The following is a 25,250-nucleotide window of genomic DNA, read 5'->3' as shown; positions in this document are numbered from 1 at the left end:
GGTTACCCCATGCAGCCACACATAAAGTTCTTGTATCGAGGTTACCCCATGCAGCCACACATAAAGTTCTTGTATACGCAGGTTACCCCCATGCAGCCACACATAAAGTTCTTGTATCGCAGGTTACCCCATGCAGCCACACATAAAGTTCTTGTATCGCAGGTTACCCCATGCAGCCACACATAAAGTTCTTGTATCGCAGGTTACCCCATGCAGCCACACGTAAAGTTCTTGTATCGCAGGTTACCCCCATGCAGCCACACGTAAAGTTCTTGTATCGCAGGTTACCCCCATGCAGCCACACATAAAGTTCTTGTATCGCAGGTTACCCCCATGCAGCCACACATAAAGTTCTTGTATCAAATCACACAATAAAACTCATGAATTAGATGTCTTGGAGCTAAGGAAGGGCGGTGGCACTTAACGAATGAATCTACCTCTTCAAGCTATTATACCAGGACAATAGATTGTTTGCATACATAAATTGTGACTACATTTGTCTTCTGTGGTATTGTGCAGTTTTCTTACTTTGAACTTTCATCCTTTCATCCTTTTATCCTTTTTTTCTCCTCTATTTGCTCTTTTCTCATCCAATTACTTTATCAAATCTGCCCATGCTTACATTTTCTTTGATTTTCCTTATTTTAATTCTTACACTCAACTCCTCCCATCAATGTTTCTTTTTATTTTGTTTTCTTACTTCCTCTTCTCCTCGTGTTGCTTTTTCTTCCTCACTCAGACATTTGTTTTTTTCACAATTTAATTCTGTACAGACAATTTTCTAATACATAGAGTAGGCCTTATGAACGCAAATTAAAAGTTCTATGTCCCAGAGGCACAATCTGTACACAACATACATGAATAAAATGCACTGAGATTTGTTTTCCAAAGGAGAGACAAAAATCAACACAAAAGTGAGCATGATGAATTGTGAAATTGAAGATGAAAGCTTTATCCTGCAGGCTCAAGTACTGAGAGGAAAAGAAATCTTAGAAATATTACAAGTTAAGCGTCGGACACGTCGTATCTCATGCCATCATCCATCATGTGCTGAATGGGATTTGAGCACGAAAAGAAGCCATTTATCGGGAGATATTAATTTTACAGTTTTTATGTCATATTCTCATAAAACAGTCTAGAATATGCTGAAAAAACAATCCAAATTGGACCAGTGGTTCTTAAGTTATGCATCTTTTTATGTTGTAAAAAACAAGAAAATACAAAACAATCTCAACATTTCTTTCAACTCTAACTCAATATTCAGTTCAGCGACAAGTACCTCATTTGATTGATCACATCACATATTCCCAGCACTATGCACTGCTACATCCAGATCCGTTCCTTCATTATCGTATTCATGAGACGGACATGTTTCGTATTTTGGCAGTCATGGACTTGGCCGTTAATTAATATCTCGCATTCGTCCCCCTTGTCGGGTTGGCGGCATGCTCTTTGGGAGTTGAAAATGATACAGTAGCGGATTTTGGCTGTCAATAGGAGTTGTAAGTCTTTGTTTGCTTGAGTGTGTGTCTGACTGAGGGTTTATTTGCTTAGTTAAAAGTGTGGTCATTTAAAACATGTGAAAATGATGGATTGAATCAAGTTAACTTGTGGACATAAAAAGCTAACAAAAGACATGGATATGGTCTTGAATTAGACTCATATCGTCAGAATATGCTAATGATTTTAAGTTCTTTCTCTGTTTTCTTCTGCATTTATGTATCCTTATTTGATTTGCTCCCCCTATGTTAGATGTTTAACTTCATCCCTATTCTCGATTCAATTTTCTCATTTCACAGTCTATGATTTTAGGCAAATGCAAGTTAATAAACCTTTACATGACTGATTTAAAATCAAATAATAAAGCAACACATTTTTGTGGGACATACCAGGGGGGGGCATATAACATAAGCAAAACCAATAGATGAATATGCTACTCAAGATAAATGATGTAGTAAAAAAAAAAATAAACATTAAATAAAAGTTAAATTGTTTAATAGAAATAACACACGATTCACTATTAAAATGAAAATACATTGAAATCCATAACATGTTCATCTGTCAAAAGACACAGATGCACATAATCACAGCACATTCATAGAATTACATTAATTTTGAATGTCAACTTTTGAGCAAATTGGATGAAGGTTCTTGAACTAAGCCATGGAGATGAGAATTTCTAATGATTTTATACATTTGTGGCATGATTATAATTTGTTGAGTCAGAACTAAGTCTGAAATGTGAAAATAATTGCTCTTACATCATATGCATGGTCAAATACAAGGTCAACATCACAGAATGTTTGATTGCCATGGTTACGAGTAGGCTAGAGTACCCAATAAGAAGTCTTGTCTGACCTTGAAGATTTGTTTCATTCTTAAATCAGCTGCATTAAGATAACCTTGGCATTGACTATGTCTTTGTCCTTGAATGCGGCAAAATTGAACCAGAAAGAAACAAATGTATTCTATAAGGCAAGATGAACTCATGCCCAATGGCATAGTTCACTAGCATTCCTTTAAAAAGCATAGCTAACAATTTGACCCAAAGAAGTGGAGTATGAGTTTTTGTACCCAATATATGATAGGTCATTTCTTGATAGTACAAACACATTAGGGTTGAAGAACTGTGGCTGATAGATGAGCATGTTTGAGATTCTAGTAAAATATTGGTCAAATAGAGACAAAATATCCAGAAGACTTAACAATGACAAACAAAATCTATTCCAAAGCTCCATTTGATCGTTGATATTAACCACTATTTTAATATCACTGCCTTCTGTTTCTTTGTATAGCCTACAGGAAATGTTAAAATTAACAAAATATCTTGAGTAAGGTGTAATCTTCCCCATGCAGAATAATCTCAATTATTGGGTGGTGAAACTGACCATGAGTTAACCTTATGCAAACTACCAGCCGATTGGCTAAAATTAAATATTGTGTCCAATTTTGAACCACTCAAGGAGGGTATTCATAAGATCATCTTCAAATGTAAGATTGACCATAAATAGTTCAAAGCCTAGTCATAATTGGCGATTGAAATGAGAATTTCAAGTTATCAACCAATCAGAAAAGCTGTTAGATGACTGTATTGTCCAGGGGGTTAAGGATAAAAGGCGATATCTTTAGGGTCTCTCTTCTACGATTCTAAGGTGATTTGTGACATTTTGCTTCCTGAAGTGTAGCCAATAGAGGTTATCCACTTTACTCATGTGTGACTTCTAACAAAAGGCGCTGGTTCCCGTAGTATTCCTCATTCAAACTAATTCAATGCACGACCTCGGAGTTACCTGCATGACTTTGGCGGGCTATTTTGAAATAGTCATGGTTGCACATACAGGTACTTCTTTTGAAAGTCCTAAACAAGGTATAGGAGTCGCTGGTAGGATATGCAGCTTATAGAACACGGATAACCTCTATTATTCCCAAATATTTTTCTGTGTTTTAAAAGTCATTATTTTGTGTTTACAAGTGTCAGTTAAAAAAGAAAAAAAAATCTGTAAATGTTTCAGATTTGAATAATTTAAATATTGATTTGATTTGACAATATTAGGAAAATATTAAAAGACTATTTCTAATTGTTTACCCATATAATGGCTGAATGTGGTTGTATTCAGAGTCTAAAATATAATTTCCATATTTTTTCCTTCAAAAAATACATTTTAGGATGATAAATATCTTAAAATAATACAAGAAAATCCACCATTTAATCATAAAAAATATCTAGACATGGAGGAGTAGCCAAGACAAGTAGTCAAGCTCTTATGAGAGACACAATGTTTTGACTACAAAATGCACAGACCTTGCACTAATTTCATCTGACTAGTCGTCCCCAGTGAAAACAACGCCAAAGACAGAATTTGTTGCTTCAGCTCAGATCGTAATGCACAGAATTACCCAGAGTTCCCTATTGATGTGCACTCATGTGGACGTTATGTAATAATTGTATGAAGGAAATGAGCATACCAATGACAACGAGAGGCAGATGGCTTAGGAGGATGTCCCACTTTGATAATCATCTATTCATAGGCTTGCTGCTAATTAAAACATCTTGTTTTCTTGCTCATTTTCATTTTTTCTTCATCAATGTTCATTAAAGAGGAAGTCCAGTGTTTTGGTATAATGGACTACAAAGCGGAATCATTTATTCCAAGAAACATGATTATGTAATAATTAGTGATGATGTCTGACTTTATATAATCTTGGTTCTCCAGTACTAGTGATAGTAACTGATATCCCTAGGGTGTAGGATGATTCAAGTTAAGGCTGGGTGGGGTGTGTTGGTATTTGGTAGTAGCAGGTGGAAGTAGAGTTAACAAGTCAAGAAACTAAAATTTCAGGCCTGTATGTATTGATTTACATATTTTTGTGACAAATGCAGTGCTGGTTTCATCCAAATGAAAAAGGTTTGTAAAAGAATTCAATGTATAGATTAAAAATTTTTCAGTGATAATCTCATTAAATTATCAAAGAGACGTACTGTATAATTGTAATGATGTTATTTTCATCCACCTCCACCGTTTCTTACATCAGAGTCAAAACATGCTTGTCTGTTGATGTGGATAAAGCTGGTGTTTTGTTGGGGTGGTGCTGGTACCACATCAAATATATGACCATAAAGACAAGCATAAATCATTTGCTACCCTGTCACTGTCATATTTTTTCCAAAAGAAGAACAGGGCAAGATAATCCCAAATTGCAGGTGGAATCAGGGTCATCAACATAATTATCTGAATATGTCTGAGTATCTTTTATTCAATATAATTAATATCATCTGAATTGGCTCATTAAATATGTTCTGCACCTGGCCTTATCAACGGTGAAACATATTTTGAAAGATCTCATTTTAGAGACATTTCTGCAATTTTAAAAGATGCAGCTTAGCCTGTTGTCTGATCATCATTCATACATACACCTGTTAAAATGAAATTTTACATAATGCAATGTGCTATTTAAGCATTGATATTGTATAATTTTTGCTTTATTTTGCTGAAATATAGCAATATAAATTATTTTTACAGAATGAGAAGCTGAACAGTAAAAAATAATTTATAACCAATGAGGTACTGAACATGGAACAGGAACATAATTTTCATACTGATCATCCGGTTTGAGTGAATGTCTTAGTGTTATTTTTATCCTGCATAGCTTCACATACTTGTGTAGAATACCAACAACTGACTCATCTATGGATAAACTTTCATTGTTATCCTGATTGTCTTAAGAAAATATCCTCATCTTTGAGAAATCTTAATTCTATGTGTTGCCTGTCTCCATGTTAATTAGTAATCCTGTTAGTCATTCACTGTGACAATACCTGATCCATAAGGCCAAATAAAAAGAAAATTGGCATCAACAACCAAGTTTTAAGCAGTCGCGGCGTCATGAATAGTTCTTTTTTTTTTTGAGGGGGGGTAAATAAGAAAATTGGAATTGGAAAATATCAAACTTTTTATGCATGCCATAGATGTGAGGCTCACTTTGACAATGATGCTAACTCACTTATCATTGTCTTATTGTGTTAGGTGATTTAAAACTGCATTAAATTTAAGGAAGAATAATTGAACACAAACACAAGGAAATGCAGATTTATAGTTAGATTTTAAGAGGCAATACGAATAGTGATCAACTTTAACAACAAATGTTTTTGATATTCCAGGGAAACATGCTGTAAAGATAAAGTGTTAATAAAGTAATTAGCTAAGCCTATCAAGCAGAAACAATAGACTAATGATTGACATGTCATTAAGATACATTCAGTAGCTCATCTTGTGGTTCTTATTACCTCATTAAAGCTTACTAATTAGGTGGTTCTCATTATGCAAATTAGGTGGTTCTAATTATGCAACATCCGAATGATAGGTCCAATCAGTGCATATGGGCTGAATAGAGATTTTATCATATCGGTGAGTTGACTATCAAAATGTGTGTAAAACCTATGGAAATACTATGACAGCTATAGTTGCTGATTTAGCTCTAAAACAAAGGTTTAGAAAACTTGACAAATTAGGTTATGTGTTCATGCCTAAACTAAATAGCACAACTGTTGCAAGAATATTAATTAGAGTTTATAGTTCTAAACTACAAACAGAAAATACAGTTACACATAAGTATAAGATGCATTTAGGGCACAGCATTAAAAAATCAAAAGGGATAGATATTTTGGAATCTTGGGACTCAAGGTTTGAAAATCTTGGAATCATCCCATTTGGCCATCATCTTCTATTTACTTCCTTCTAATTATTTCATAAGCTTTCTTCCTTCTTTCTAATTTTCTTCAAACATCTCTTCAATAATATTTGTCATGGTCAACACAACATCACCCTTGCACCTGCCTAACACAAGCAAACACACATTCTTACTAAACTCTCTGTATCAAATACAATTCTATGTAGCAAACTGAGAAGGTTTCTATTGACACTGAAATTGTACTATTTTATATGAAACCTGTGAAGGCAAACAGTTGTGTAAAATAAGGAACAAAAGCACTCTGCAAATACTTGTATAGGGGTCTATGGCCCTGATATGACGTGACAGGCATGACAGGAAATCCTGCAATTTAAGTCATTCTTCAACCAATTCTTAATTTTTAGAGAAAAAGAAATTTACTACTCCCTAATTAAAGAACAAGGACCAATACTAGGCATGTATACTCATTTGAATGCATTTTTAATCTAGATTGTGATTATGATTATTTAAAATGTAGGCCCTAGATGTATGAAAATCAAATATTTTTAGCGTTGGTTTATTCATTTGACATGGGAAAGGTTAAGGTACTAGGCACACTTACCAGGTCTCTAATGGAGGTATTCAAATTTGTAAGTAACCTTGATTAAATTTAAATAAGAGATTAGGGGACCTTAATTATCTCACTTAGAATTTTGCTCAGTGTGTGCTATAGCAAACAAAACCCCACAATGCATTGGGTTTTGGTCCATATTTATAGGCATATCATCTATTCCAAGTTATCATATTTCATAGTATTTGCTGAATGACAGAGGCATTATGGGATTGCAATGCATTTTGAAGTGCAAAATTGGGTTGTTACAGAAAATACCTTTTGTGACAAGTCTCATTAAATGGCTATTAGTAATAACAAGAATAGCATTACCACCTGCTTAATCTGCATAAATCAATGTATCAATGATACTGTCTTCTGATTGGCTCAAAGTTCATGATCACATGCAGGTAGATGCACTCATGCATGGAGTATCAGTCACTTCAATACAAAACTCTTGTAAATTATCTCACCTGGTTCTTTGTGTAAGGGACGAAAGAGCATGTGTGCATTAAACTTTGCCGAGATCAACACACCCATCACATCACTCCCATAGTGATGCAATAGTATACCACTTCACTTAGCTAAGACAATGTGAGCAGCAAGACTTTAAGTATCACACTTCTTGGCTTGTTTATTTTCCTAGTCAAGTTTGTTTACATCAAAATAACTAATATTATGACATACTATGTCTAGCATGTAGACATATGATTTCTCATTGCCAAGTTAACTTCTAAATGTTTATTTGTACTGTAAAATTGGAGCCCTATTATCAGTACTGTAAAGAGTACGGAGTTTCATTTTGGTGAGTTAAAGGTGATGAGTTCAATATATCCAACCAATAATCAAATGTCAAGCACAGGCTTTGATCTCTCAGTCAAATTGCCTTCTAAATGTTTGTACTGTGAACTGTACATGTATTATCTGTAATACAAAAATACACTCATCTACTCTAGGTCCCAGAGTAAAAAATATGTACAGCTTGTCTATACGCAGTGCGATAATACTCATACATATGAGGGAGGCACTAATAAAGAAGAAGAAAAGCAGTAGGGAGTTTCATTTTGGTGAGTTAAAGGTGATGAGTTCAATATTATAAACTATGTCATGTCAAGCATGCATATATATGCTTTGATCTCTCACACAAATTTCCTTCTAAATGTTTGTTTTTACTGTGGATTGTATTATCTGTATTATAAGGAGTCCTGGCAATTATTGTAGTTCTTTAAAAACCAGTCCACATGTCAATTCTGGCTCAAATAAAATGTAAATCTGAAGAGACAATTTCAATACATGTAGCACAAAGAAGAACATAATGAATTCAGTTGAATTCCATTCAAACATAACGTGTGATACACAATATTTCAGTGTAATTTAGTTTAGAACTTTCTCACATTTAATACCAAATACTATACCCCTTTCTCCCTTTTGAAACATTTCCAAAATGCATGAGACTACTGTACAGTATTTGCTTAAAAGATTATGTGTAACACATGAATCATTGAACACGGATTATGTTTTCACAAATTCACTTTAAGCTTACAATGTGTATGACAGACAAGAGTGCATTAAGCTGCTCTCAACATTTAGCAAACACTGGATTATTTTAATGCAATTTTCAGGTGTTTTTTTATTACTTTTTATTTATTTCATTATATTTTTGATGATTTTTAACAACAAAAGTGAATATATTCAGAATAACCTGTCACATACTTATAGTTTTGTGATCCAATGACATCAAAAAGTTGGTATGAGTACATTCCTCCAGTAAATGATTTTCAGGCCCATTGCCAAGGGAGGGGCAGATCTACTAAATACAAAAAATCCCCTTAATTCCATGCACCCAAAAGCTCCCCTAAATTTCTGTCCCAAGTCACCTCTGAAACATTGGTCCAAGATCACCCAAAATTGCCCCTAAATCTTCCCAGAATCCAACCAATTTTGTGTGGCTTCCACTTTTTCACAAATCTGCCCTCAAAAGGTCCACTTTTTCAAAAAATCCACCCTTCTCAAAATTATTTGCCTAGGCATATAGTTGTACAGGATGAACTTACATTTACTAATTCAATTATCTAATCCTGTAATGAAGTTAAAACAGAAGCTTATGATATTTGAAATCCTATAAAGGATGGCAAACCATTATGTAGCTTAACTCTCTCCACGTGGATGTCGACTGCAGATGACAAGTTTAAAAAAATGTTAAAATTCAAAAATTTCAGAATTGTAAAATTTTATGCTCATATTTGGAATCAGCATGAAAAATGCTAAAATGAGTACAAACAAGCCTTTGGTTCAGTGGTTCTTAAGATAGCAGTTGATCTTTTGAGAAAATATCTCAAAACTTTTTATGTTGAAGCCTATGGCTAGTACGCAAAGTATTAAGAGTACAAGAATGTCTTCATGTTATTAACTATTATGGCTGTATGCTGGCAGGTAAATTAGATGATAGCTATAATAGGAAAATTGCTGGCTGATTACGCAGACATGTACTTAACAAAATTAAAGAAATTAAGACACTATAGAGAGTGCATTAGTCCGCCTCCTTTATTGGCAGTCAACGACCTCAGCTAGGCCTATTGCTAAGATGGGGTTGACTGAATGATAATTTGATTATTTAAACTTAGATGGAGCTAAATGCATGTTGAAGCAAAATTATTATATTTGCTCAAATGTCATGTGTTTTATCTCAGTAACACTTTGCAGTGTCTTGGCTCACTCCTCAGTATGTTCCAAAAAATGGCGCAAATAAAAATGTCTGATTTGCTCCTGAAAGTTGTAGTTTGATGCTTTCATATTAATACCACACTATTGATAGCTCAAACATTCACCTTGCCAATACTTGTGTAATCCACTTGCTCAAAATAATCATCAACTCATGTCACAGAAACATAGACAACTTTACAGACAATCTCTATAGGCATCTCTCTAGGCAATACACAATGACATAGAATTCACTAGCCCGCCCTCATTTACTCCTTGCAATATTCTTTGCTCTCACTTTCCTCTCTCCATCTCTTGATGATGTTTGAAACTATCTCCTCCCATCATCTTTATACCAGGCGACCCTTCAACTCATGTCACAGAAACTGACAACTTTCTGTAGGCATCTCTTAAGGTAATAAGCAATAATATTGAATTCACTATCCCTCCCTCATTGACTCTTTACAATATTCTCTGCTTTTCTCCATCTCATGAGTAATGTTCTAAATATTATCTCCTCCCATCTTCTTTATACCAGGCGACCCTTCAACTCATGTCACAGAAACATTGACAACTTTCTGTAAGCACAAGCAACAAGATTGAATGCACCAATGTACTATCGCTCCCTCATATTGACTCTTTACAATATTCTCTCCTTCTCCTCTCTCCATCTCATGATAAAGTTCTAAACTATTTATTTCTCATCTTCGTTATACCAGGCGACCCTTCAACTCATGTCACAGAAACATTGACAACTTACAGAAAATCTCTAGGCATCTCTTACGGCAATAAGCAATGAGATGGGATTCACTATCCCTCCCTCATTTACTCCTTTCAATATTCTGTGCTCTCACATCTCTCTCCATCTCTTGGATGATGTTTGAAACTATCTCCTCCCATCTTCTTTATACCAGGCGACCCTTCAACTCATGTCTCAGAAACACAGACAACTGTCTATAGGCATCTCTTTAGGCAATAAGCAATAACTTTAAGATTGAATTCACTATCCTCCCTCATTGACTCCTTACAATGTTCTGTGCTCTCAATTCTCCTCTCTCATGATGGTGTTCTTAACTATCTTCTCCCATCTTCTTTATACCAGGCAGCCCACTCTGTTGGCATCTCTTTAGGCAATGAGCAATGCAATTGAATGCACTATCCCTGCCTCATTTACTCCTTTTCAATATTCCTTGCTTCTCCTCTCTCCATCTCATGATAATGTTCTAACCTATATCTCCTCTCATCTTCTTTTCATCTCCCTTTCTCCATCCCATCTTCTTTTCATCTCCTTTTCTCATCAAGCTTCCCATCAAACCAACAGTATTACCCAGCAACTAATCTCCGCAACACGAAGATATCAGCTGGCGTCCCCATGCCGGAAATGCGATAGCCATCGTGCCAAGCAAATACTAGACATCGAGGCATGGATTTATACCGTACTATTCCGCAATCTGTCGTTAACTTGATCCGCAACGTGCTTATCGTTGGGTCCCCGTGTTCCTGATGACAAGCTGGAGAGGGTCTGTGCTAATATTGCTAGTGAGTTTCAAGTGTTCTTCAGACTTGATTTGTATATTCAGAGACGACTCTTCGTTTTTGTACCAAGTGACAGTGTAAGCTTATTAAACACTCTGCATGCGACTCACCATTTAACAATACAAAGAATTTCTATCAGCAATTTATTTTCTTCAAATAAAACACACAAGCTATTTCATAAACCACTGAACCAATACTAGGCATGTTTGTACTCATTTGAATGCATTTTGCATGTATATTCCAAATAATTTTAAAGATTTAAAATTCTGTAATTTTTGACAATTTTACGAAAATTTTACTATGATTTCATCGTTGTAATACTACAATTTCATGGTTGTAATGGTTAATTTGTAAGCTTATATAGTACTTTGTGCAGAGGTCAATAGAAGCTGTGTACTGTCATGTACAAGCACTTTGACTGCTACAGCTAATTAGACTGATTATGGCCGTATCATGAGAATACTGCATTACAGTGAAACCTCTATTTTTGTTATCGATAAAGTGCATGCATATGGCGTAAATTTGAGTGAACAAGCATGCAAATGCATGCACATAGTGTGTATTCACTATGTGCATTCTGGATATATAACATTAATTGCTATTAAAATAAACATCCATTACCATTAAATATACATTTTTGTTATTCTAAAATCAATATTGACAGCAGGAATATCATTCACACAAACAAACAACCATACATACAAACACACAAAATAAATAAATAAAACAAACAAAACATGGAATGGAGACTTCTTTACATCAAAAACAACAAAAATTTAATTAACAACAAACAAACACATTGAACAGGGGACTCGGTCTTTTTTATTGCACATCTAAACTGCCCAAAGTCAAGGTACCTAAATGACATCCTTTAATATTTCATATATTTCCAGTTCATTCTGTCAAATTCATTCATGCTGAAAGCCAACATTCATTACTTGATCCAATTTCATTCTCACTATCAAATTACTACATGAAAACATTCAAAATTGGCCAACCCAGACTGCAATAAAACATACTGGAAATCAAACTCGCCATTTTTCTATAAGTCCATCTCTCCATCTCAAAAACTACAAATTTTCATCCACAACAACATCATCATCCACTCCTTCTCTTCCTCTCATGCTCGTCTTAGCGCAAAAAGGAAATAATTCATCTCAGAAAGCTCCTCCGTGGCTCCGTATAGCCGCGATTGCCCAGGTAACATGAGCTGCGTAAACGAAGAGCCGCGAGCCCTGGTCGGTTCGTAAAGTGACGCTGTGCCCTGCGGCTGGCAAGGGTGTCCGCATGATAGGCACACTGGGACAGACAAAATATGAGGAGCTGTATTTAATTATTTGCCTGCTGTATACATCTATGGATTAAAATGTGGTGGATTTGTTTAAATTATTGCAAATGTTATAGGATCTGTTTCAAAATACCTTCAAAAATGATGAAACTGTACTGGCCATGTTCATACTTGTGCTTGTTGCTTTTTATGCAATAAAAAGCCATGTTATTGTAAAGATTTACCCAAATAATTCACTCTTAGTACTCTAGATGTTGTCATCTGGTTAAGTATATAATACTAGCGGGATACCCGCGCTTCGCGCGGGTCCCCGCTAGATGAGTAAATGGGAGCGTTCACTAAAACAGGAGGAATTACTGAACAGGTAGAATCATTGAAAAGGTAAATTTTATTTATGTAAACCTGACCCTCCTTAGGCCTATATTTCCTTTTTAGCTATTTACTTTCTTATGAGTTTCTTCGACATGGGTCAATTTTGTTCCATTAAAAAAAATTGCTGCTTAGCTTGTGATTTCCGTGTTTTTTTTTATTTAGGCCTATGTAACCCCGTTCCCGCGATCCCGTTATTTTCTACATCTGTCCTTTATTGCATTCCCCTTTTTAGCTTCATTTGCTGCTTAGCATGCTTAGCTTGTGTTATTTATTTAATTCAGTTCTCAGTTAGCTTTTTCAATTTATATTTCCTGATTGTTTCTTATTTTAGGTTATTTTTTTCTTACATTTCCTGATAGTTTCTTTATTTCCTATTTTATTCCCGTTTTTATTTTATTTTTATAGCCTACATACCCGTACCTTTTTTGTCATCGGCCTTCGTGTATCCTAGCACATGCACTCGCGCGGAATCGCTTGCGTAGATAGACGCGTGGCTTACGCCAAACACATTTGTTTGGATTTGCCTAGTAACTGCGAGATTTGCGCCCGTCGGTACTCGCGAACTACCGGTACGCATAATAGCGCACTGCTGGCACGCATTGGCGAGCCGCATGAGCAGGCATTGGCGAAGCATGGCACGCGATAGCGCCATGGACAGAGGGATTTGACGGACGGACACGCCGTAATTAGTATTAATATATAAAGGCATATCTTACACTTGTAAAACATTGGATACCTCAAGAACCACTGGCCCTATCCTAAATGTAGGCATGTTTGTACTCATTTAAATACATATTTGATGTTAATTTCAAATTATGACAATTGAAAAGTTATTATATTTTTATATATTTTTTTTTTAATCAATCCATCGTCTGCTTGTAATAATTATTTTGTAAAATATCTTTTTCTAGATAAGTACAGGTTTTAATGTCTTGTTTCTTACAAAAATCCTTATTGAATTTCTACTTTTAGTCTCATACCCAAAGTGTCAGTTCTGTGAATACACATGTAAAGATGGTAGTAATTGTATTCTAGGTATTTTATCTCATACTTCCTAGTCATTGATATTGTAGCCTTTGCTGCATATTACAGTCGATAATTGTTTTCATACAAGACGCATGGGAATTTGTGAATCAATCTGTTTGCTTGATATCATGTTTTATTGAAATTTGAGAAAACTGAAAAGCTTTCATGATTTCAACATTATGAGTTATGTGTCTTTGTTTTTTAAAATTCAATAAATTGATAAAGGAGCCAAATCAAGAAATTATTGGTAAAATATAGATTTGCAATTTTGTGTACAATGTGTATTTTGGAAAAATATAAACAAAAATGACAACAAGGAAACAAACTAAGATTTAATTTGCTCAACCAGACATAAGGATGTCAAAAAATAGGTATGTCTGGTTGACCAGATTAAAATTAAATCTTAATTTCAACATACCCAGATGAATGATAGTCTACACAGTTCAAGGAAACAAAACAAACAACAAACTCAAAAGAATTAGCAAAGATAAAACAAAAAACAATTAGCAAACAAAGAAGCACACAAAATAGAGAACCAGCTAGTCAGTCAGACAGACAGACAGACAGACAGACAGACAGACAGACAGACAAACAAACAAATATACATACAAATTATCACAGTAGTATACTGCACATCTCGCATATAAATGGTTTCCAACATCCCTCCCCACTCAGAAAACCAAAATATAGATTGTATTTCCCTCACACGTTCTAACGTTCACTCCCAAAATTGCTGAATTCCGATATTTCCCTTTCTTTATCACATTCCCCTCGGCATTGTTGACGCTGTTTGGGGACAAATTCCATTAAAACGACTGGCCAATAATAGCCTGGATAGGGGGTGTGTTATTGGAGAGACCTTATATGCATGTGTTAAGTGCACATATTTATTAAAAATGCCCGATTTTAGAGAAAAATTTAATTTACTGAATTCCTGATCATAATCAGTGTAGTTGTGTGCGTGCATATTAGATTGAGCTTAGGAGTAGGTATAAAAAATTTTAATTTGGGGCAGTGTTGACCAATTCAGGCATAAAAATATAAATAAATAAAAAATCTACCAAATTGTCCAATTTCCTGAAAGAGATTTTTCAAGATGACTAATCATCTGAACATTAATAGAAAGAAAGTTTGCCCAAGTAGAAAACATCTTTATCCAGTATGTCATTGTTACAGTCAACTATTTAAAGTCATATTTCATTAAATATTCTATAGCAGTGCAGCTTTGGTAATTGGTATGGTGATGAATGTTCTTCAACGGATCAGACATTTTTTCATCTACTTCCAAGTGAGTTTAGGATGGACTGATATTCTGACCATATCTCAATATACAAGCCTCACCAACTATGACTTTGGTAATTGGTATGGTGATGAATGCTCTTCAAAGGATGAGGTAACTTTTCATCTACTTCCAAGTGAGTTAGGTTTGACTAATATTCTGACCATATCTCATTATACAAGCCTCACCAACTATGACTTTGTGATTGGCAGGTCTTCAAATAATTTGGAGAGCCAGGACATCCTACTCCTCTTCTACAACTGTACATATTATATACTTCCAGTAGCCATAAATGGACTCTGGTCAAACTTACTATACCAGTACTTCCCAAACTATTGCCGGTGATGGACACCACCCTTCAAATGAGACAAGAACTTGAATTCTACTTCCTCCAATGGTCAGCAACAACCACTTAACTCAACTGCATACACTTCAAATAACAAGGTTGTCTTCAAGTAATATAGGGACAGTTTAATTTCCATCATGCCCAAACTATTCTATTCTATAGCCCTACCACTTACAACTGGATATGCTCAAAATGGACTCTGCTACTTCTTTAGACCGGACACACTTCAAATGATTGCCTCAAAATACTGAGCCATAAATAGGTCATCCATCTCTCCAACAACTGTGATACTGTGATAGACAGCCTATTCAACTTCTACCAATTGGTCATTCCGTAAATGAAGATCCATCAAAATGGACCCACTGCACCCAACTATTGTGATAAATCACTTTGGAAATGGTGTGTAGCTTTATGCCACTGTCAAGTTGTACCACTTTAACAACTTAATAAATTTCAAGTAATGCACCAATGGACTCTGCTACAGCATATATGACTATACGTACTGTTTTACCAGCCATCTTGTTCATGGGCCACTCTTTGAATGGTGCATTCTTTTAATTGGACATCCTAAACCACTCCTACTACTTTAACTGGACAAACTTCAAATGACACTACATCAAGATGGACACCACCCAGTCCACCCTACCCAACTATGGTTACAGATTGCTCTGGTAATGTTGTGTATCTTTCAACCAGCAAGACATTTTACACCACTTGTATTACCAGGCATACTTTTAGCATTAGCAACCCACCATAGATATGGCCTCTGTTACACCCATAATGCTTAACCAGCCATGCCTTGACACCAATCTACTTTTGAAAGACCATTTCTACCACCAGGACATCATATACCACTTGAACAACTGGACGTAACTCAAATGACACTACATTGAACTACACCCTACTCAACTACAGATCGTGCTGCAAATGATGCATAGTTTTTGACCAGAAAGACATTTTATACCACTTCTATACAACTGGGCAGCAACATGCTATAAATATGGCCGCTGACACACCCGCCATATAACCAGCCATATTCCTTTCCCGGGATGCCTTGACAGTCCACGCTTGAATAACACAAGCAGTTTTACTACCACCAGGACATTCTACACCATTTCTACCACTTGAATAACTGGACCTACTTGAAATGACATGCCATGATATTGTCTTTGCCACACCCACTACTCTCCTGTGCACAGGTTGACAGAGAACACTTCAAATGATGTGTCATTCTTAACTTGTTTTAACCCTCTACTTGCTGATAACACTTTACAGGTGCAATGGAAATTATCTAAGCAATATTTAAAAAGTTCCCATTTCTTCATTTTATGACCACATCTAAAAGCTTACAGAAATTCCAGTAAGTAAAAACATGCCTAGTTGTGTTGGTATCATGGTTCTTGCATAACCATTAATTAATCTGAAGGCTTTGGCTTCATGCAGTGAAACCCATATAATGTAATTCAATGCATTATTAAAGACACTTGAGAATCATCACCTTATGACGAGTCATGGACACGTCTCGCAATAATAAAAGTTTTGATTTTGCATATCAAATGCCTGAAATTGATATCTACAATTATATTATACCGCAACTCACAATAGCAAAAGGGCAAAAATTACTCAGCATTTTGATAAATGATATGGAAGGCAGGACATGTATTAGAGATGGCCATTTCAGCTGTATTCAGTTAGAGTCAAGTCAGGTGTCTGTGGAATAAGCCATATGTACTCTATGACACTCCCTGTTCCTTCGGCATCGGTATATCCACTGGTTGGGTGGGGGGCAGGGGTGTGGAAGGTATTTATGAAATAAGCCATAAGGTGCAAGCAATTATTGCAAAGACCAGGCCAGTTGTAACCATGAGTAGGGAAGAGTTTCCGGCAGACTGCTCTCTCGGAAAATATCTGTTCGAAAGGGAAAGTTGAGTGAAGTTCTACATCTCTACCCCGGCATCTCCCATAATTTAACTTGGTGGTAAACACCAATATTGAAATGAATGTTTGGTGCCCTCCTCAATGTTAACAAACCTTCTATCTTTCTCCCCTTTAAGTCATTTGTAAGTACTACACCTATTATGAGAGAATTATACCAGTGACTAAGGAAATGTTCTGAGCGTACACATGATAAATTTAACCATTTCCTTACAGCAGCATCTAGATGGTATACAAGCTCATCAGCATTCAACAGGACCTGTGTTGTTGGATACACTCAACATCTCCAATTTCTAACCAAAAACTGCCACCTTGGCATTGTATGACAAGATTCAGGTGCGGGACAGCTGAATGCGCACCGAGTTGAATTTTAATCTCTTTTGTCAAAGTGCCGTAACGTGATAGTTAATGAATGCAACACTGCTAATGAATGCAACAAAATATATCTAGCACCTGTGGTGGCAGTGTTGCCATAACTGTTTGGTGGCAAGGTGTGGCAATCTAAGGATGAAAAACACCTAATTTTACAATAACAATTGGGTTCTATCAGTTAAACAAAAATAACCCAACTTGCAGTAATGAATAGTAAAAAATGCACCCAAATATCATAAAGCCACAAGGTTCTATGTAACTATTTCCAACCAAGACATAATACCAATCTGAAAAAGTAACCCAATTAGTCACTTTATCCATAGCATAGGCAACACCAGCTTGAAGATGAGGTGTGAAATTCAAGCACAATATGTGTCTTTTCTGTCTCATTTTTTATCAAGTTTATCTGGTTTTATACCATCTTATCACTGAGTATGAAACATCTGTCACTACTCCCACATAACCCAAAATGATGACACATCTTTTATTTCTGCCAATTTAACAATATCTAGTCTTTTGGGGTCAATATTCAAGAGATTTTTATCATTATTTTGGTCTTGTCTGTTTTGGAGCATTCAAGGGTGATGAGATTGAGAATTTGAAATGTTGCAAAATTTCCAAACATTTCATGGATCTCCACTGTGATGGATTTCAAGATTGAACAGTTTCAAGATATTTACTGCTCCTCTTCAAATCTGGTAGAATCAATAATTGTAATAAAGGGCACTGGTTCAAGTTACATGGAATTGGGTGTCCATGAGCATCTGACTGCTTTAACAAGTTTCTCCATAGTTGCTTCCATCTAAGTAAAATACCAACCAAATGATGCAAATGCTTGAATTATAATATGTATAAAACGACACAATTTCCTTAAAATCATTATTATTCTTAACACATAAACACAAACAAAGAGTCATCATTTTCCAAGTATTTAAACATCAAGAGACTCCAACGCAAAACTGAACAATGCTTCTTTCATAAATATTACATGATGATGACACAATTGATGTATGAAGTCACACCTAAATGCACTTAGTAACTGGTGAAAGTCACACTTAGACCCATTTAAACCTGCATGGGCAGAATGGAAATATGCTAATACGTATTTGCCATGCTGTGTTTGTTTGCAAATGTTGCTACCATCTTGACATACAATCATTTGACTATAATCATGATAATGCAAAAATTCTGTCAATGTTTTGTTTTGCCTGTATCATCTAGTGAGTTGGCTTGGATGTTGTTAATGTTGGCTGGAGTGTAGGTGCTTTAATCAAATACATGTTTCTATACCCACCTGCTTTGACTCAAAATCTCGTGTTTTTTTCACAAAGACCATAACTTGAAAGTGAGAAGGGCAGGAGCCTCTCATGATGGCCTCTTGGCTTATGAAGCCATGATGATATTGACATAATTATATTTAATAAACGGTGTCTTTTTATATGGTCCATATCATTATGTGAGCAGTGCTTTAAAAATCAATGCAGAAAGACCAGTGTTCTGGGAAAACATGCCCCCCCCCCCCCCCCATATCCATTCCTAATATATTCCAACTCTAGTAACACTGTAGTCATTTCAGGTCGATCAAGTAATGCAAGTAGTATTTCATGACAGATTCTGAATACAATAAACTGACCCTTGCCCATAGCTTCTGGTTTACAATTCCAATAACTGCCCACCCTGGGGGCAACACAACATGCAAATTCAAGGCCGTAGAGTAACGAATACAAGTCTTCAAATAACGCTCAATATGTTAACATGTTGACATTACCACACCTTTCATAGCGTTTAAAAATATTTAATTCTCCCACAAATTCAGATTTTGTACCATTTAAATGGCTTTAGTTAATCTGTTGATGTTATCTTTGGTGAAGCCATTTTGCCTTTAGAGCACCTTGACAACGCATCTTTTTCTTCATCTTCTTTTATAACATTACACATCTATACTGGCTTCTTTACTCTGACACAGTGGCAGCGCAACCAGGAATTTTTTCGGGGTCCATTAGGGGAAAAGTGAATTTCAGGGCGGGAAAAAGCAACAAATTTTGTGCAAAATTGCTGTCAAAAGTGGAACTTTTCGTAATTTGGGGGTTTTCTGGGGAGGGGGGAAACGGAGGGAAAGAGTTTTGACTGGGGGAATTTGCCCCTCCCATGCCTGTGGCACTGCCAATGCTCTGACATTATTCAATTCATAAAATATCTTACCTGTTTATTTGAAGTAATCATCAAGAGCACAGCATATGCAAAAGAACAGAAACAGAACATGGACATTAGCAACTTGGAAATTAATATTGAGTTTAACAACATCATTAATGTACAGTTAATTAATTGAATTGAATAGAATATTTTACTTCCATATTTTGTTTTAATTACAAAGCATAATAAAGACAAGGACACATTTATCAAATTTACAAAGATTGAACATAATTCATCATTAAGAGACAATTACTTGTGAAAACAAATAACCATACATTGAGCGCCACTGAAAAATACACATTTGCCGCTTTTAACCACAGACCCCATCAGCCTGTCAATAAACCATATACAATTTTATCTCTCTGACATTCAAGATTGCCTTTCCAATTTTTGACCATGATAAACATTGATTTCCCTTCATTTAAAAAAGACAAGAAGCGTCCCCGTCCATATCCGATAACTAAATTACTACGGGCGCGTAATTAAACCTCATTGGATGACGATGATGTCATGAGTAATTCAAACCACGCCGTTACTTTGAATCATATTTTCTCAAGTACGGCGTGCTATGAATAGATAAATTGTCAACGCTATGAATAATTTACCACACCACTTAATTGTAACCTAATTACAGACACTGATATGAGTTCAAGTGGTATTTTTTATTTTTTGAATTTTGACATACTTATTCATCTTTAAGACACAAGGTCAACAGCATCATTGTTCTTCTAACTGGCATTGGATCATATTTCAGTCATTCATTCTCCTATGATATTTCTCGATAAATAAATAACAAACACTAATTATTAACAAAATTGAAAGTGTCTCAGATCACATTTTTTTGTCACAAGCCTTTGTATGAATACTACCAAAAAATAGGTAAAATAAGTTTTGACATAGCTATGGAATTACGAGTGGTAACATCTCTCTCTCTCTCTCAAAACAATTAAAACCCCTGGTAGTATGGCTCCCAATAACATCTCCCCTAAATTGAAATTCCTTTTACAAGGGAAAGTTGACCCCCCCCCAAAAAAAAATCCTCCTTTTTCTCCCTTTTTTAACCATATAGAAATTGGAGGGGTGGATTCCAGCTATGTCCACATTGTAGCATTCCTCGTATTTGTATTCCTATACTTGTGTCAAAGTTCAGCAACTCATTTTGATACAGTGAACTTTGCCCATGGAACTTTTTCAAATATCACTGAATTGAGATATTATGATTTTTATCCCAGATTTGTGGCATTTACTTCTCCATTTTATTTGCCTGAAGTCAAAATTGTAATAAATATCAATCTGGCCACATGTAAATAAGTGTCCAAAATTGGATAGCTCAAGAGAATATTTTAGCAACAAATTGACCTGATTTTAACATGTCTATCTAAAAATGACATCTGAGTGAATGACATATCTCAATCTCATATCTCTAGATTTGTCCCCAAGATACAGACTCATTTCAGAGGTATAGTTCAATAACCCACATTAACCAGATAGCATTTGAAATTGACCTTATGCTGTGAGAGAGGAGTTCTGATACATTGTGCATAAAAGGTCATTCAATCTGTGTACATGCATATGGAGGGTAAAGAACTTTGCCTAAGTATGAGATACTAACTATCATCTATAATGTCCGCCGGAAGATCCCAAGGTTTGAAGGCTAGGTCATTTTTAAATACTTATCTGTTTTAAGTGCAATCACTGCCTTTAGTCAATCAACTACTTAACAAACTCCTGAGTATTTTATGGTTTGATAATGCTTCACGATTACGATGAAATCCAATATCTTGTTTACAAGGTTTACCATCAACATGCATTTTTAGGTGGAATAAGATTACCTTTTCCCATTACTTTTACTCTCATAATTATTGGTGAGATGATTTTTAAACTGGTAAAGGGAAAAACAGTTTGCACCACTGAGTGAGCATCTTGCTATCTACAGTAGATAGCATGTGTCTTTGCACCATGGGTACACTGAAGTATGAATGACTCCTAAACTAAAAGACATTGGCTATACACTGACTTGCTTTCTACAGTAGATAGCATGTTGTGGTTAGTGAAGGCTACTTGCGATCTACAGTAGATAGCATGTCTTGGGTAGTAAATGCAATTTGCTATCTACAGTAGATAGCATGTCACAGACAGCTTGCTATCTACAGTAGATAGCATGCCATAGTTAGTGAAGGCACTTTGCTCTTTGTTATCTACAGTAGATAGCATGTTGTGGTTAGTGATGGCAACTTGCTATCTACAGTAGATAGCATGCCATAGTTAGTGAAGGCAATTTGCTCTTTGCTATCTACAGTAGATAGCATGTTGTGGTTAGTGATGGCAACTTGCTATCTACAGTAGATAGCATGCCATAGTTAGTGAAGACAATTTGCTCTTTGCTATCTACAGTAGATAGCATGTTGTTGTTAGTGATGGCAACTTGCTATCTACAGTAGATAGCATGCCATAGTTAGTGAAGGCAATTTGCTCTTTGCTATCTACAGTAGATAGCATGTTGTGGTTAGTGAAGGCAATTTGCTATCTACAGTAGATAGCATGCTATAGTTAGTGAAGGCAATTTGCTATCTACAGTAGATAGCATGCTATAGTTAGTGAAGGCAATTTGCTATCTACAGTAGATAGCATGCTATAGTTAGTGAAGGCTACTTGCGATCTACAGTAGATAGCATGTCTTGGGTAGTAAATGCAATTTGCTATCTACAGTAGATAGCATATTATGGCTAGTGAAGGCAACATGCTATCTAAAGTAGATAGCATGTCATAGACAACTTGCTATCTACAGTAGATAGCATGCCATAGTTAGTAAAGGCAATTTGCTCTTTCCTATCTACAGTAGATAGCATGTTGTGGTTAGTGATGGCAACTTGCTATCTACAGTAGATAGCATGCCATAGTTAGTGAAGGCAAATTGCTCTTTGTTATCTACAGTAGATAGCATGTTGTGGTTAGTGATGGCAACTTGCTATCTACAGTAGATAGCATGCCATAGTTAGTGAAGACAATTTGCTCTTTGCTATCTAAGTAGATAGCATGTTGTTGTTAGTGATGGCAACTTGCTATCTACAGTAGATAGTATGCCATAGTTAGTGAAGGTAACTTGCTATCTACAGTAGATAGCATGCCATAGTTAGTGAAGGCAATTTGCTCTTTGCTATCTACAGTAGATAGCATGTTGTGGTTAGTGATGACAACTTGCTATCTACAGTAGATAGCATGCCATAGTTAGTGAAGGCAAATTGCTCTTTGTTATCTACAGTAGATAGCATGTTGTGGTTAGATTATACTAGAGGAGTATGAAACTACTAACATCAAAAAGTATCAAAAGTAGAGGGTATTACTCAGACTGTGAAACTTCTGAAGGCAAAACAACTCTTTCCGTGAATTTTGAATTTTTTTTTTTTTTTAACATAAGCATGTTTTGTGCTGAATGTAAATGATTGAACTGTGTAATATACAGTGTGAATAGGTAAAGAGATAAACACACTGTTAATTTTCATCATGTATGCATGTCATAATGTCACCACAGACTTAATTTAACTCACAAGAGAAAACATCAGAATGATCTAATTTGATGATCTCATTAACCGTTAACCCTCCATGTTATATCATATTATTATCTCTTCAGGGTTAAGAACATGACATGAATATTTTGCAATAATTGGAGCAATTTTCACAGAAATGGGAATAAAAATGTTGTCTTAAGACAAAATTAGCAAACATCGATTTAAATATTCATACTATATGTGTACCCTATGGAGTATGGTGTATGGGTAATTTGGGTATGGAAAAGATACATTTGACTGAAATTGGGTAAAATAATTAAGGTGAAAGAAAAGACAGAAACACGTAATGAGAAGAAATCAAATTAACCCAGCGGATTAACGGCAAATTCATTCACTCAATTTTGACTAAATCAAAGAGATTTTAGAGCTCACATCGCCTGTAAATGTGTCCCTAGAATTTGTTACCATGGTTACAGAGAAATCTTTACATTTCTGTAATTTTGAAGATTCCCAAGATACTCCTCCAAATTGAGAGGGGAAATGTTTAGATCTGGGTTGAGATTAAACGAAATGAGAATTAGGAGAGAAATTAAGAGGATGGGAGTAGGAGCAGGAGAAGAAGAGAGAGAGAGAAATGTGAAGGGGCGAGATGGCAAGATGAGATAGTGGGTAAGAGACTATTTTGAGCTTATTATTACACTAAGAACTAACAAAATGAGACAGTGAGTAAGAGACTGTTTAAGCATATTAGTACATTAAAGAGCCAACCTAAGAAACAATTCTGACACTGACAGCCAATATAGGTGCGTTATAACGCCCGTCGGCAGCAGTAGATCAACGACACGTTCCTCGATAAACACGCAGCCTGCGAGCCATCCTTCAAAACCGATATTTCCTTGCATTTATTCGGGACTGTCCCCTGTTTTGTTTTTTGACATGTTTAAATTGGTTGGGCCATAGTCAAGCTGTCATCTCTGGTTGGTAATTATAGTACATAGAGTAGCAGCCTGAGATATTGATGATCTGACCTGGGAAATGCCATGTAATGTCACCAGTGGCATTCATGCCATTAATACTTTCCTATCCATTTCTATACAAAACTTTACATATCATGAATTTTTAAATCAAAATCAACAGGCCTATCTCAAGAACCACTGAACCAATACTAGGCTTGTTTGTACTCATTTCAATGCATTTTTCATGCTGATTTCAAATATCGTCATGAAATTAAAATTCTGAAATTTTTTTTAAAAATGTGATAAAAAAATTTGTCAGTGGATTTGACGTCCATCTTCAAAGGGTTAGAGCAATATAATTTGGCTTGTGGTATTAGAGTGAAGTTGTGTTGAAAATGTGTCGTATAACGGCTTAATAACGTTGTTTGTCTTCACATCACATTCAGTTTATATTCATTGATGCGATCATTAACGGTATCGTTTCCACTCTATCACGTATGTGCGAGAGCGTCGTCTGCCGTTTTACCCGTAAATGACTCTGGGTTGTCTTTATTATATAATGGTTTACAAAAGGTTAGTAGTCTCTTTAGAAAGTAAGAAATAGGTTAATTGGTTGGCGCATAACTGTAGGAACTTTGGCATATTGGGCTATTCCATTTAAAATCCACACTACCATGACTACCCCTGTTGAAGATTTGCTAAAGTCTTCCATAGAGGGAGTATGAGTTTCAAATAGAATAGACAGTTTGGGTACCTACTTCCATTTCCTCACTCCAGTTGTGGCAGATATAGGTAAAGCCATAATACAGGTGGAGTATGAGTTTCAAAATGATTAACCCTGAGCAATTACATTTAAAAAATATACTCCCCTTGTAGAAGATATAGCCAAAATCTTCCACAAGGGTAGTGTGGATTTCAACTGGAATAGCCCATTTGAAGTTACATCTTCACTGAAATCTA

This window comes from Amphiura filiformis, chromosome 14, assembly GCF_039555335.1.
Source record: "Amphiura filiformis chromosome 14, Afil_fr2py, whole genome shotgun sequence".
Classification (NCBI taxonomy): Eukaryota; Metazoa; Echinodermata; class Ophiuroidea; order Amphilepidida; family Amphiuridae; genus Amphiura; species Amphiura filiformis.
The sequence above is the reverse complement of the archived record's forward strand: the minus strand, read 5'-3'. Positions refer to the sequence as shown.